This window comes from Euwallacea fornicatus, chromosome 11 (genome assembly GCF_040115645.1).
Source record: "Euwallacea fornicatus isolate EFF26 chromosome 11, ASM4011564v1, whole genome shotgun sequence".
Lineage (NCBI taxonomy): Eukaryota > Metazoa > Arthropoda > Insecta > Coleoptera > Curculionidae > Euwallacea > Euwallacea fornicatus.
Window position 1 is genome coordinate 1,053,579 of NC_089551.1, and position 14,874 is coordinate 1,068,452.

At 44.0% G+C, this 14,874-nt stretch overlaps 1 protein-coding gene across 4 annotated transcripts in view; it reads right to left on the reverse strand.

Annotated features, from left to right (window-relative positions):
* The window catches only part of LOC136341908 (uncharacterized), a 36,571-nt gene that overhangs the window by 16,638 nt on the left and 5,059 nt on the right, over window positions 1–14,874 (reverse strand). For 2 of the 4 annotated variants that reach the window (XM_066287281.1, XM_066287283.1), the window contains exon 1: window positions 14,335–14,680. The exons of 1 other annotated variant lie outside the window; for it this stretch is intronic. The gene's annotated coding sequence lies outside the window, so the exon portion shown is untranslated. Of the gene's footprint in view, window positions 1–14,334; window positions 14,682–14,874 lie in introns of those variants that run through there. One more of the 4 variants, XM_066287284.1, reaches the window with a different exon arrangement.

Here is a 14,874-nt window from a genome sequence, read left to right on the forward strand (position 1 = left end):
TCCATGGAAAAATTAACGGGCAACACTCTGCAACTGAGAACTCGCGAGTTTTCACTTAATGCCTTGTAAAGGGGGCCCAGAAAGTGATTTTGTTTCTGCTCAAGTCGATATTTCTTTACCATTTGTCAGCCGATTCGGTAAAGTCCTGTCAAAGTCATTTGAAGGGTGACATGTCTTGTTCGCTTGTCGAAACCAGTCGAGTACCGGAAGCGGCACATATCCGGTCTTGCAGGCATTTTGAGCGTCAAACGGGTGGAAATGCAACAATTTCTACCACCGACGTCTTGTAATTTTCATCTTTCCAACTTATGCCGACCATGAAAACCAACAACTTTAGATAACGACAGATTAAGGGTGGAAGTGGATGCAACTCCGCGTCAAACTTGGTCGATCATCCAGCAGCGCTTGCAGCGGATCGGCCAAGTAAGCAGAGCAGGTGCTTGGATCCTGCACGATCCGTCCGAACCTACGTCATGTAACTTATTGCCCGAACGGCACAATACAGAAGCCTTTTTTGATCGCTTGACCTCCCCCCGGGGGGCGGAAAATGAGCTCTGTGTGACAGTCCAAAACGCAAGCGCCACCTCCGAACGAAATGCCACAAGGTACTCTGCTAAGTCAGGGCGGGAGCTTTCGTTCGTTTGGTGGGGCGTTCGCGGATCCATTTCGGAGCGCCGAAACCTGGACAAGGTGCGAACGAGAAACTTTACTGCGAAGAGTGATTGTGAACGAAAAACAAGTTAATCTGCACCACGACGATAATGCGAGACCCCGGATATGCACCCTGGGAAAAAGTCACGAATTAGGTTGGGAGGTGACGTTTTATCCGCCGGACATGACAATTTGGGATTTCCATTTATTGCGATCGGTACTATGCTTTGGACGTGACGACAAATTCGAACGATATTTCGCTCCATATGGATATTTCACTTAGAAACACAATGGTTTTTATGGATTAGAAGTTCAACGTTGGCACGCTAGATGGCAAGAGATACTTGACAACGAGGCTGATTACGTCATTGACCAAAAACATTTGAAAAAACGTTAAAATACTAGTTTCCGGCGCCCCTTACGCTATAAAGATTTAAGTACGTTCCAATCAAATAAATAGGTTTACCACGAACAATTTCCATATAAATGATTATAATGACTGGTTAAGTACGTAATTTCGCCACAAACACATTTATAACTTGTTTGTTGGGAATTAGCAATTCAGACACTTATTTTCGTCATTTACCGTTTACGTAGAACATACCTACGATTACGTGGGCAAATGGAACATCGGTATTGCCCAATCGATATTGGTTGAAATGGGAATTTTCTTCCTCGGCTTCGGTCCAACCTGGACCTGCACTAGGATTCCGATCAAAGAAAATTTTCACTGATTGAATGCTAAAAGTGCGGGCCGTCGTTTCGAAAAAACAATACGTCTATTTAAATCTCGCACGGCCTGACCCCGCTACGTTCGTGAATGACACCAAGAATATAAATAGAGCATGTACAGTGCTCCACGAAAGTTTGGACACATGTAAGAGACAAACGCACAAAACCACGGATTATGAGTGTGATTCGTTTTTGATCGGCATTGCGAACTTCTGATGAACGCTAAAACGGACGATCTGTCGCCTTCCAAGAACAATTGCTTTGAAATCAGATAGAGCCTTGGCCAAATTGAGCACCCTGTCCGTCTTGTGATTAGGGAAAGATTGTAATTAAAAAAAAAACTCATATTGTTGATAAATACGTATTGTATCAACAAAATAAACAAGCAAACGCCACACTTTCACAGCTGTGAGGATTAGTGCGATGACGGTGAGGAAAGAATTTTGTTCTTGGTGTATTGTTTGCTTCTAAACAGTCTGAATCTGAATTTCGCCGTAAACACGTCTTTCGTATTGGGGCGAATTTTTTTTTTTTTTTTTTTTTTTTAAGAGATTAATTCTTGTTGTTTCCCGTGAATAATGCCCAAAACGAGTGAACTAAGTCCGCAAAAAAGAGTGCAAATCCACTTCGTGCCCGAGCAAGGACGCTTTCAAGCTAAAATTGCCGAGGACGTGAAAGTCTCTCGCGAGGCCGTGCGGGCGCCCTCGGTCGATTTGAGGCAACTGGGTCCTACGCCAATCGACCAAACTCGGGCGGAAAAAGGGCACGACTTCGCAACGCGAAGATCGGAAAATTGATCAGGGCCCCATTGCGAGATCGAAAGGGAACATCTTTTCGACGGAAAGTCGAACAACAACTTCCGCCACGACAGCGGGGAGACGTCGCAACGTAGTTGGCTTGAAAGGCTGCAAAGCTCGAAAAAAAGCCCACAAAAACCATTGTGAAGTCGCGCCACACCTGGGCCTTGGAGTACAGGAATTCAACGAGGGAAGATCGGTCGAATATTATTTGGTCAGGCGAATCTACCTTTCAGGCAAGTAAAATCGACGCACTTCCGGTGGAGATTCGTCGTTTTTAGGAACGAAACACTTCATATATACCCGGAATTGCTACTCGTCCATAATCATCACTTTTTATCATCAGATACTGGAAACCCCCGGAGCCGCGTACGTCAGGCGACGCAAAGGAGAGGAATACGACCCGGATTGTGTTGTGACAGCTGTAAAATGCGGTGGTGGTGGCGTGACGGCGTGGGAGTGCACGGGGGTGGGCGCACTAGTGATTTGTCAACGACACGTGAATTCCGCAAAGTAAAGAAATGTTTTCGAATCGGCCCTTGCACTATCAATTTCGGACCCTTTGGACGACCCAAGCACGGAGGGACTACGACGATTCCGGCGCGACAACGCGCCCCGCCACGAATCGAACCATACGGTGAGGCGGCTCAAGGAAATTCACATCGCTCTTCTAGAGTGGCCCGCACAGAGTCCCGATCTCAGTCCTCATCGAGCCCTCATAAAGTTTACTCAAGAGGAAAATGCGAAACCATAAAATTACCTCCAAAAATCATATAAAAAGTGTGCGGGAGCGAGGACGGGAAGCGGCTTCCTCAAGTGAGCGTGAAAAGCTTGTCGACACCACGCCTGACCGAATAGCTGCCGTAATTAGGGCCGAGGGTGGCGCCCCAAAATGTTAACATTTTTTAAATAAAAACTTGTTCTTTTCGCGAACGAAAATAGTTTCATTTGAATTTACCCCCGGTAGTAAGCCGGATATGCCTGCGGTCGATAGGGGTGCCCAATACATTCGGCCAACGCTGTACATTTCCCATAATTTAACCACTTCCTATTAATGTTTCCAAACTTTTGTGGGGTACTGTATTCGTAAGTATTAAATAAACGATTTGAGCGACAAAACCCGATGCGGGTGGGGCGGCGGGGAGCCCCGGAACGCATCCGATTTTGGCCATTTAAGCGACCTTATAATAAATAATCGGTGGCGCAAAAACGCATTATCAAGCGACAAGTAAGCAGGTACGTAATCGTTGGTCGGTAAATAGATCTGACCTTTATCCGGCTCCGTGCATCAGTCAATAGAGCCCTGCAATAAACAATGAGACATATCCGTGCGAAACATCCATCAAGTGACACATTTAATTAGCTCAAGTGATGGCTGGTTGACGAGGTAATTGCTCTAAGTATTTAGCTCTAGAGGTTTACGCTTAATTCTCGCTCAGCTGCTCAGCAACAGAGGTGCGAAAAAGTCTGCGCACGATCGTATCGCAACAAAACATCAGCTTTGAAGCTCCGAAACGCGTACCGTTTTTACTTATTTTTGCAGCGTGAGTAAACTAGCCCCATTTCAGATATTATGCGATAAATACGTCATTTAGGGTCTTTATTTTTAATCGCACGTATCAAAAAACGCAAAATTCCGAGGAATTTCATCGCACAATAGAGTCCCAGTGCGAATCGAAAACGTCAGCGAAAAATTGTTTTCATTATGTTTTCCATGCGATAATCCGTGTGATTCACGGGTGAATATCGACCGTTTCAGTGCAGCTTTGAGCCGTTATCGATGAGGCGATTTGATGCGTCTTCGAGAAGTTGCGAATTGTCAGGCCTCCTCCGCCAATGAATAATTCAATCCTATTCGGAAGGTCGCCCAACGGGCAAAGTTGCAAGAAGACCGACGTCATCGTTGCCGATGCAACAGCCAGAACTGGCCGTCTGAAGATCGCCGACAACCAACGCGAACGCTTTGTTCGTAGTAAAACGGAAGAGGAAAAGTTTCAAAACTACGCCAATGCAAATCGCTAAAGATCAAGACGAAAATTTGCATCTGAATGCAAGAGTGCTGAAAAAAATCATGAATTGGGTTGGGAAGTTCCGTTTCGTCCGCCGTACTCGCCAGATATGACACCACGGGACTTCCATTTATCTTCATCGGTGGGTCCAACATTAATAGAGCCGAAGGGTTGAAGTGTGCTCGGGAACGTCAAATCACAACTTTTCGGCCCACCTCATATTTAACGACGAAATTACGTTCCGTGTACAGGGTTCGGATGGTAAACAAAAGGTCTGGAGAAAACCGAATTCCGGACTGAAAATTGGAATTTTATCTTCAGCTATTAAACACGAAGGCGGAAGCGTTACGGCGTGGGGCTGTACATCGGCTGCAGAAGTTGGAAATTTCGTGTTTGTCTATCCAACAATGGACAGTAAAGTATGTTTGAACGTTCCGAAGCCAAATCTCCTGAAAGATTGAGCGTGAACGCGTCGTTTAGTTTTATGCACGACAACGACCCACCCAAAGGGTGCAGCGCTTTTAGGAAGGCAGTGGCGCCCGGCAATATCGAAGGTACGTCGCCCCACCCGCTCCAATCGCCGGACTTAAATCCTGCGAGATGTTTATGGGAAGAATTGGAGGGTGGAATAAAATCGCACGACATAAATAACAAGGAGGACCCAAGGAGAATTTTACAACGAGAGCGGAGTCAGATACCGCCAACGGTGGCCCGAAATCCGGTACATTCGAGGCCTCGCAGGCCGCCCCACCGGTCATCGAAGCCAAAGGAAACGTGGCGAAATGTTAATTGTTTAATTTCGGCTGGGACTGCTAGAATTAATTAACAGTAAAAACCGTACCGAGACTTTGTTTATTTTTCCAAATTCGTCAGGATTTGACACGTTTTAGTGCGGACGATGGGGAAAAACTGACTGCAGCAGCAGACTCTCGATGACGCAAACGGTTCCTGGCGAAAAACAAAACGGAACCCCGACGGTGGTAGGAAAAGCGAAAAATCCGCTTTCGTTTGAAAATTTTAATATTTCTCTTGTTTGTGACTCTTTAAAAACTCAAAAAAAACTAAAAAAAAAAGGAATCTTCCAATAAGAGGGTGATTACCATTGGGTGATGCACCAAGTCGCCCTCCAAGGCAGCAGCTGGGGTGCGAGGGCGGGTCGATTTTCCTCACGTATTGATTGTTGTTGATTTATTGTAAACAACAAATCCCAACAATGTTTGCGCTCCGGCTGATATTAATTTATGGAACGAAGACAAGCAGACGAGCAATGTTAATGAGGAGGAAGATGTGGACAGTGAGGGCGACGAGGACGTTCACACTGAAGTTAGGAGTGCAGTGACTGACGCTCGAGCTATACGAGTTTTTGACCAGACTTTAAATTGGGCTGAAAGGACAGTCGCATCGCACAGAGATACCTCGCAGATGATTTTTCTTCTTCGAACTAACACACACTAATCACTATGGAAACATTTGTTTCTTTCGTCCTACCGGGCGTCCCGAAAATCAAAGTCAGAAGCGGTATCGCCAGGTGGTGATTTGCGCGGAAACGTCAGGGTTTCGTCACAAAAGTCATTCGAAAAAAGGGTCTCGTTGAGATGCTAGTGACGGTCATAGTGATTGAGAAAAAGAAACATGTTTTTTTCATATATTTCGAGAATTCTTCAATGGATTGCGACGAGGCCCATTGTGCGTTTGTTCATTAGCACAGGGATTAGTTCCGTGGAACGTGCGTGTGTACTCGCAGAGTGCAAATGGTAAGCTCCGGGCCGTCCTCGTACATAAATGACCGGGACTTTTCCTAGGGCAGCTGCGTCATATCGACTTCTTTTCCGGGGGTACAACAGGCCAAATTTTCCGTCTCTTGGAAATTTCTCGTACGATTGACACGTCGCGCCGGAAAAAATGATTTCCCTCTGGCTCGTACGCGATACCGACTCGCCATCCCATCGATAGTTATCGATACTTGTCGACGTGTCGGCTGAATAGCCAGCGTGACCTCCAGCGCAGGCTGAATTCATAATAATAATTTAAAAAAAAAAGATATAGAGTAAGAAAATAAATTTAAAAAATTACTAAAAAGAAAACAATTTAAATGAATTATGAAAAACCGTAAATGTGAAAAATTTAATAATAAAAAAATTCGTAGCAGGTGTTCGAAGTGGCCCCCACTCTCTCGGGTGCATAATCGGACTCTCCGTCGGAAATTAAATTAAAGAAAAAATCAATACGGTGCAGCTGCCCAGTGAAAAACTCCGGTCAGTTTTGTTCGACGGACTTACCGCACTTTACGTGCAAACAATCCCTGCACTAGCGAGTCAATCCAGCGTGGATTCCATTGAAATCGCATGAAGAATTCTCGAGACATGGCAAAAAATATACAGGGTCTCCCAAAAGTATTCGGACACTTCCACTTGCGACCTTTTGTGTGTAGTAATAATAGAAATAAACAATTAGCACACGGGACTTTGAGTATATGTTCGGTATTGGTTTTTGCTTGCTGACAACGCTAAAATATATTTAGCGTTAGCTGACAATGTCAAAAAATCAAAAAAACTGGAAAGGACGACGCGTTTTTGGCGTCGCAAAAATTTTCGAAAGTTAAAGCTTCGAACATGTTAACAAATAATAGACAAATATTCACATTTTGTGCGCCCCCCTTGGTTGTCTGTTACGGCTTGGAGCCGTTTGGGCGTGGCCAAAACATTGAAAAAAATAAATAAATAAATAAAAAATATAATAAATTAATATCAGTTTGGCTCTACCCCTCAATTAAAACCTTTTTTACCTCATTTTCATTTGTTATTGAATGTTGTCTCACTGGCAAATCCAACTGTTGCCGTACATTCTCAATCGGATTAAGATCCGGCGATTGTGCCGGGGCTTTTAGAGCTTTTGGACAGCTGTAGAGCGCATCCATTATTTAACAATAATCGCGTTGTCTTTGTGATCATTACCGCGATGACACTTGAAACGCCCTCGACTTCCCGTATCAGTGGCATTTTTTAACAATTTATCCCTTAAGATGTTAATAATAAACCACTTTGTCCACTGTTCCATCAACGAGAACTGACACCCCAACTCCTTTGGCCGAAATGCAGCCCCAGACCGTTACCGGCACCGAGTTTCACAACGGGGGACGTACGTAAATTGCTCATTTTCGACTTTTCGTTGGGGCTCCTGCGTACCATTTGCCGGCCGTCGGGCCAAAATGTGTCGATTTTTGACTTAGAGGCGGAAATTACATCTTTACAATATTATTCCGATTTTAAAATCACCTCCGACGCAAATTCTCCTCTAAAGTCCTCATTTTTGGCATTAACCCACGAATTTTTTCCTGGGTACCGCCCGACCATTGAAACCATTCGCTCTTGTGCATCTTCGTATAGTTTCTGGAGGCCCTTTTTTACCAGTTTGATGTTCCAGAGCTACCCCCGGTTTGAGGGCACTAATTCTGGGGTTTTCCTTAATAGTCTCCATGATGTATCGCTCTTCTCGAGCGTTTATTAGTTTTGGACGACCGGTTTGTTCGATGGAAAGGATTCTGTCTTCAACTTTGTACCGGTGAATAATGTCTGCGACCGCGGTCTTGCTCAAATTAAGTTCTTCGCCAATTTTTCTGTGGATTAACTTCTCCCCGAAATCGAAAATGGCCCATTGCCGCAAATCGAAAGTGACGTATGCCTTATTTTTACCCCTACCCATTTTCGCCCCTCGTACACGCATACGAGTATTAGGGGGCGACTTCAAAAAGTATTATGGAACACTGTTGGAATATTAGATCCAACAAAAGACACGCTCTCATGGGCAGAACTGCGATTTACGAAAATCGTCCGAATATTTTTGACACCCCAAAAACGCTCTGTATGTTAAGATGTTTCGGTTTTTCTATATTTTGTCAGTGAATTATAAACATATTTTTGCACTTTTGGTAAGCAAAAACTAACACCAAACATATACCAAAGTCCAGTTTCTTGATTGCTTATTTTTATTATTATTATACACAATAGATTATCAGCGAAAGTGTCCGCACATTTTAGGGAGTCACACAGTATACAGGGTGGTCCTCCGGGAAGTCCCTCGATCGATTGCGGGAAAACCATAATTTGAAAATGGAAGGATACACCTAAGCCGTTGGGGCACGCACGTTAAAAAAAATTTCAAGATGGCGGCACTTCCGGTTACACCGGAAGCAGAAGTCGACTCGCTTACTTTAAATGGAACGCCCCATATTTTATTGCATTCTCGGACTCTACAATGAATTCTGAACACCTTTCGCATGAGACGTTTTACGCTCATTCTTAACCGTTCTGGAGATATTTACACTCGTTTGGCGATATCATGAAAAGGGAAAGTTACGTCGCTGCAAATTTTTGGGCAATTGCTAATAAAGCACAACTTTAGCCGCGTGTGCGGTAAAACTCGCAAAATAACATACAGGGTGGTCATAAATAATTTTTCAAGTTGTCAATCGCAAATCGTTAAAAACTTGTGCGTGTCAAATAGGAACCGCCATTTTCCTTAGAGCCCTCGTGTTAACCTCGAAAAATAACTGTCACTTTGTGTCTTAGTGTCGATACCTAAAACCAACGCAATGACTGCAACTGTCAAGTTTCATCTTTAAGCGCAAATATCTCCAGAACTGTTAAGATTGAGCGTAAAACGTTTCGTGCAAAAGGTGTTCAGAATTCATGGTAGAGTCGAAATATTCAGGGCGTTCCATTTAAAATAAGCGGGCCGACATCTGCTTCCGGCACAACCGGAAGTGCCTCCATCTGCTTCCGGCATGACCGGAAGTGCCGCCATCTGTTTCCGGTATGACCGGAAGTGCCGCCATCTTGAAAACATTTTTAACGCGTGCTCCCCAACGGCGTAGGTATATCCCTCCATTTTCAGATTTTTCAAAATTCGCAATCGATCGAGGGACTCCCCGGAGGACCACCCTGTACATTCTTTCACCAGCTTTGACCGTCGACTAAACGAGGCACTTTTCGCAAATATCTTTTTAAGCAAATCTTCACGTTTTGACCGAAACGATCTGATGATGTCATTTTTGGCATCGACTATGGGAACACCCTTTATACGTGCATTAAACGTTTCCTAATAAATTGTTTGTTATTTAAATCGCGTTCGCTAATGTAAACATTTCCATGATGTGGACCAGACTTAGTTTCGACTAGTTCACGACATCTGCTGCAATATATTTATTGCATAATGCTCGAGACAGTGCAAGTCAACAGATTTTGCAAAAATAGATAAAAACGCGCGTTTTTTCCAATTCCAAAGCTGACGATCCAATGTCACACGGTCGCGGGGAGAGTTTTTTGAGCCACTGCGTATTCGGCCCCTTTGCGTGTGAAAATTACAGGGGAAGTTCCGGGATCTGATTGCACGTTGCAATACCCCGATTGAGGCGTTGTCAAGAAACTGCCGACCTTCACTTACGTTAAATCCCAAAAACACGATGTGCACAATAACGATTGTCGTACGTATATTGATTAAGAGTGTTTTTAACGCAATTTAATTATCTTGTGAGATAAAAAAACAAAAAAGGTGCGCTACCGCCGAGTAGACAAACTTGATCCGAACATGACAAATCGACTACTGTCTGCGGAGGTTTTTGACGAATCATCACGCACATTGTCCCGCTGGATCTAGCACTGTTAGGTTTTTTTTTTTTTTTTCGAAAATCGCACGGTAAAGATGGGCCAGAATCTGTGGATAGAATCTATTTTTGACCGGGATTCGTCAGTCGTCACACGTTTAGAATGGTTGACACGAGCTATCATTTTAGAACCTAATAATACACAATACAAGTGGGCAGCGGCAACAATTAGTGGCGAGGCAACACCACGCAAATCGCGGCAACGCGCACGAAGAGGTTCTCCTCCTCCGAGGACTCGGAACCGACCTCGTCCACCTCCCGCGAGGGGGCGAGCTTTAGTCGCTGCCTCAGCGTTCACTCTTTACTTTCTCACCTGCGTCGCGACACCGAGACTTCGAGCACCGACCTTCATCGTGTAAATCCCAATTCAAGTTCCAATTGAAAATCGAATTCCGTGAGAAATGGTCGGTGAAAGACCTGCTGACCGAAACGTTTAGAAACTAGACGATTCTTATTCCTGAGGTGGACGCGGGACGACGCTCAGAATGACAGCCTTGAGCGAACGACCCTTTCCGGAGTTGGTGCAGGGAGAGCTGGAGGAAGTTCCACGCGGGCGTTTTCCGGCTCTGCCGAGTGAAGGACCTCGGTGCCGCGGTCGGTGCATTGGCCCGTCCAGACAGGGAGTTCCCATCCGCTATGGCCTTCGGGGACTTCCCCGCCTTTCGTTCGCTCAGAAAGCTAACAGCAGCAGAAACTGAATTTTCCCCAAGTTTTAAACTTCTAGAGGAGGCTCTCCTTCAGTTCTGACAACTCTGTACTACCTTGGCAATTATTCTAGGCTGATCGAAGATCCTGATATAGGTTATCACGAGTTGAATGGAGGTTCGGTTAGATCTAATCTGATCTAATTTAATTTTACTGCCAAGTAACAAATTTCCGACTAAACGAATTTGGCTGATTTCAACTAGAGGAGCAGAGTGGCTCGAACCGCACAACATACGTTATTTCGAAAATGATAAATTTCCCCGGCTTCTATGCTTATTTTGCTATTATTTGGCGGCTATTCTATAAACATTTCCCTAAGATTATCTCGAAGTTTCACGCTCATTTAATCTGTGGAAATATGAAAATTGAAATGCGTATTTATAGTCTCCTAAAAGTGGATTTTGGCGATTTCGATCCAAATGACCGCAGAGGACTTCGGGCCACGCACCACAGGGATAAACATCCGAGATAATACCTGTAATCGGGAGGTCAAAGACGTGTCCGCACCGCCACGGGGAGACACCCGGATGCCTCCTGCCCAGAGCGCGGGCAGCCAACCTCGGGGGAAGAGAAGAGAGCGGTAGGGGACGCGGAAGGCTGAAGGGGTGAGACCGGGAAGTGCCTGAAAACTGCCCGAGGAATGACCGACAGTATCATCAAAAATCAGCCCTGGGGACAGAAAAAACCTGCAGAAGGTCAAGATGGAGGATCCAAGCACCCAACGACGGCGATACGCGAATGGACGTCACGACGCAATGAGGAGCGTCTCAATTGAAACAAAATTCAATCTCCGGAACACCGGTCTACTTTCAAGAATCGAAAAAGGAACGCCCCCCAACACAGTGCGTCGTGGCCCCCCGAGCGCACATACTGACATTAAAACGAATTAATAAATAAACCTTCTATCATTTTCTTTATAAAAACTTACGCGTGCACGAGAACTGGAAACAATTGGATAAGGAACCAGAAGGACGTGGACAAAGTGGTCGTGAGGAGGAAGAGTGGCGTGGCCTGCGACTTAGGACACGAACCGCGCTTGGGAGGACGCGAAGCCACCACCAAGGCCCTTTCAATTGCACGAAGGGCGGAAATAAGTACAATACGCCGAAGCGAACCAAAGACACAATCGGTGGTAAAATACCACACATGAGGAGGATGCGAAATCAACTGGCAGAGGGAGTGAAATTGATAAGTAGCTACTCGCGAACCACTCCGGCCTTGGCGATGTCTCCCTCGGGGAGAGTCTCGGAGTCCGACAAGGTTCTTCAATCCCGAAGTTTTCAGTGGGTAGATGGAGCCCCGCACAAACTGGCCGCCAGAACCCCAGGCCTTTTGGGAACTTTCCTCGCGGCAAAAAAATACTAAAAATTATCTTGTTTAGAATAATGCAGCTCTTGGCCTTCGCTGTAACCGCATTAAAATTATTATTCTATTAATGCAAACCTAAATCGAAATCGGGAATGTATTTTGAGACTTTTATCAGCGAAATTGTTAAAATACGAAAAATTTATTACTCATTATCTGGCAAGGTTGGAAAGGACAATAAACAATTGCGACTTTATTAACATTGAAATCAGCGTGGCACATAAAACAGAAAGAGGAATAATCATTTTAGAAATTTAATTGCAGCGTGTAAAGTTCGATAATTCTTTCGAAAGCAAAAACCTCGATATAAACAATCTCTCTGGTATTGCAATGCTTTATGCAGTGTATCAGTTTGTTCCAAATTTTCTACCACTCCTGTTGATTTTCGCTCGTAGGCAACATATTCCTCTGCCAGTTATCACCTCCCTTTGACATAATGTACCGTATGCTCAAGACCCGTGGCGCTAACACAGGACACTTGCTATGGTCCAAAACCACCATAATACGCTACATGCAATATGCATTTACTTATCGTTCAACGTAGCAAAAGTATGTTCTGACAACAGCGGCTGATGTTCGTATTTAGCTTCTATGTAAACTAGGTCAAATGGTTTGTTTACTTTAAAACCATTTTACCTTGAGGTCCCCATAGCCAGGTTAATACGCCACGGCTCGCACTACGTCAAATCTGATTTAGCGGCGTGCAAAAGTTAGGTAATAAGTGTTCGCTTTCCTACTACTTTAACCCTCGATTTTTCCGTATATTCGACTTTATCCGATCGACAGGGGCTTCTCGGTCTCTTGTCACCTCATTCGGCATGTTTTGGAGCACTGATTTCACCTTGAAGTTTCAAAGTTTTGGGCCCTACTACAAGAATGTGTAGCTATTAATGACGCGACGTACAGATTGAGTGAATGGGTTATTAGAAATTCCGAAACGGAAATAGTTTGTAGTAAGTCACGCAGTAAAACTTAATAAAATTCACAATAAAATCGCGCACAAATGCAACTACTGCCTTAGAAATATGCCCGCTGGTATAGAATAGTAATTATAAATATGCCCCGTGGGTTTCAGGCCGATGGTGGTTTGACCATTAGTCTAATTTAACCTGTCTCGTTTGAAACTGTGTTATCCCTTTTAGGGAACGTTCCAAGTGACATTTACCAATGTTCAGTTTCTTTTTATATGTCTGGGATTAACCTCTTATTGAAGCATATGTAGCCAGGTGTTATCGTTATTGAACAGGCCACCCATCGATTTTTAATACCAAGTAAAATGCATGCACTTTCATTGATAACGGTTCCTCGGTAATGATGTTCAACATCCTTTCATTCAATTCTATGACCATTATTCAAGGCGTGCTAGCATCTATTTGACCTACGAAACTTTCTCATTTCAATATAATTTCGGTATTCTTTAATCCTCTTTTTCAAAGGTATAGGGGTTTTGTCAATAAAAAATTTCTCACTTTCGCACCGAGTTTTATGTATCACGTTTGTAGTATGTTCATTTTCTTAAGTCGTAAAGACGGAAAGAACAAACTGGCGACAGGCAAATTCCACTGCTCCAACAACCTGTACGTGTGTGTGAGCCGTTGTTGCTAATCGAACTAAAATAAAAGTCATTCTAAGGGTAATTGTTTTCTTTACATTTGCTTGATTGTTGCAATTGAAGCCGAGATATAAGCACGCAAATTTAAGGTGAAAGTAGCACTTGGAATTGAAATAATTTATGTTTTGACCGTAGAAAAGAACGGTACAGGTGACAACTAAATAAAACATCGTGGAGGAAATCAAAAACTCACAAGATTATTGCGCGAAAAAAATCTACAGGATATCCTGTTAAAAAAGGCCTATTAGCTGTAAAATTTCAATTAGGTATCACCTGTATTTAGTACTCTGTTAGCCTTTTTGAAATGCGTCGGGGGCCATGACCACATCTTGTACTAAAGAGGAGCAGTTCATTTTCCTTCAAAGGGGATATCCAAGCACGGTCGACAGAGGACCAACTTGGACCACAGGAAAACATCATAAGGTGGAAAATTTAGGAAAAAATATTTAATCGACCAGAGAAATATCAAATACACTAAAGAACGATGCCATTTTAGTTTTTTGATTTTGGGTGACAGCGAATGACACTTTTTCGACTTCAATTGTTTATTTCAATGAGTTGGACAGAAACAGAACTAACCCAATTAAACTAGAGTACGAGAAATTATGAAAAATTTCCATGCTCCAGTATTCATTTATGGCATTTGTTTTGATTCTAGCTTATCACGTGAAGGTATTTGGAACGGCACAATAACAACACGGGGCGAGCGAAAGATCTCAGTGCAGAGTGCTGCGCAGACATTCACCTTTTTACAAGTTCCCATTCAGAACTGATTTTGGGCATTTGCTTGAGGTTACTTACACGAAATTGTAACAAATCCAACAACGCACAAAATCCCCAATTGCAGACACTATATCGAGTCTAGTCCCAGTTTTCAGCTTGACGAAACGTGAAAGATTTTTACCCTATGTCCATACCCCGGGCACGAAAAAAACACCCATTCCCATTGCAAGCACACACTGCGAATACGTAAGAGAGGCGACGAGCACTTTATCCCACGGGCCACGTATCGAACGTGAACATACGAATAATAGCAAAACAACTGAGTAATACACGAGAAAATTAAAAATATTGCAAAGTAAACATCGCCTGTCGCACGCGCACCACCAAAACTGAAGCGTACGTAGGACGTAGGCCGACGGACTCGCCGATACTGAGAAAGACCGCATCATAAGAGCGATTGTTTGCAAGACAGAGAGAGCACTAGTACGCATTCGTGAGCGGGTTGCGGCGTTGTCAAGTGTACAGCGACAATTTCTCGCAGTTCTTACTGGTTGAGTGGCACTTTCTGCTCAAAGAGCTGCGAGCGTTTACCTTATTGGAAACGGGGGATAGTAATGA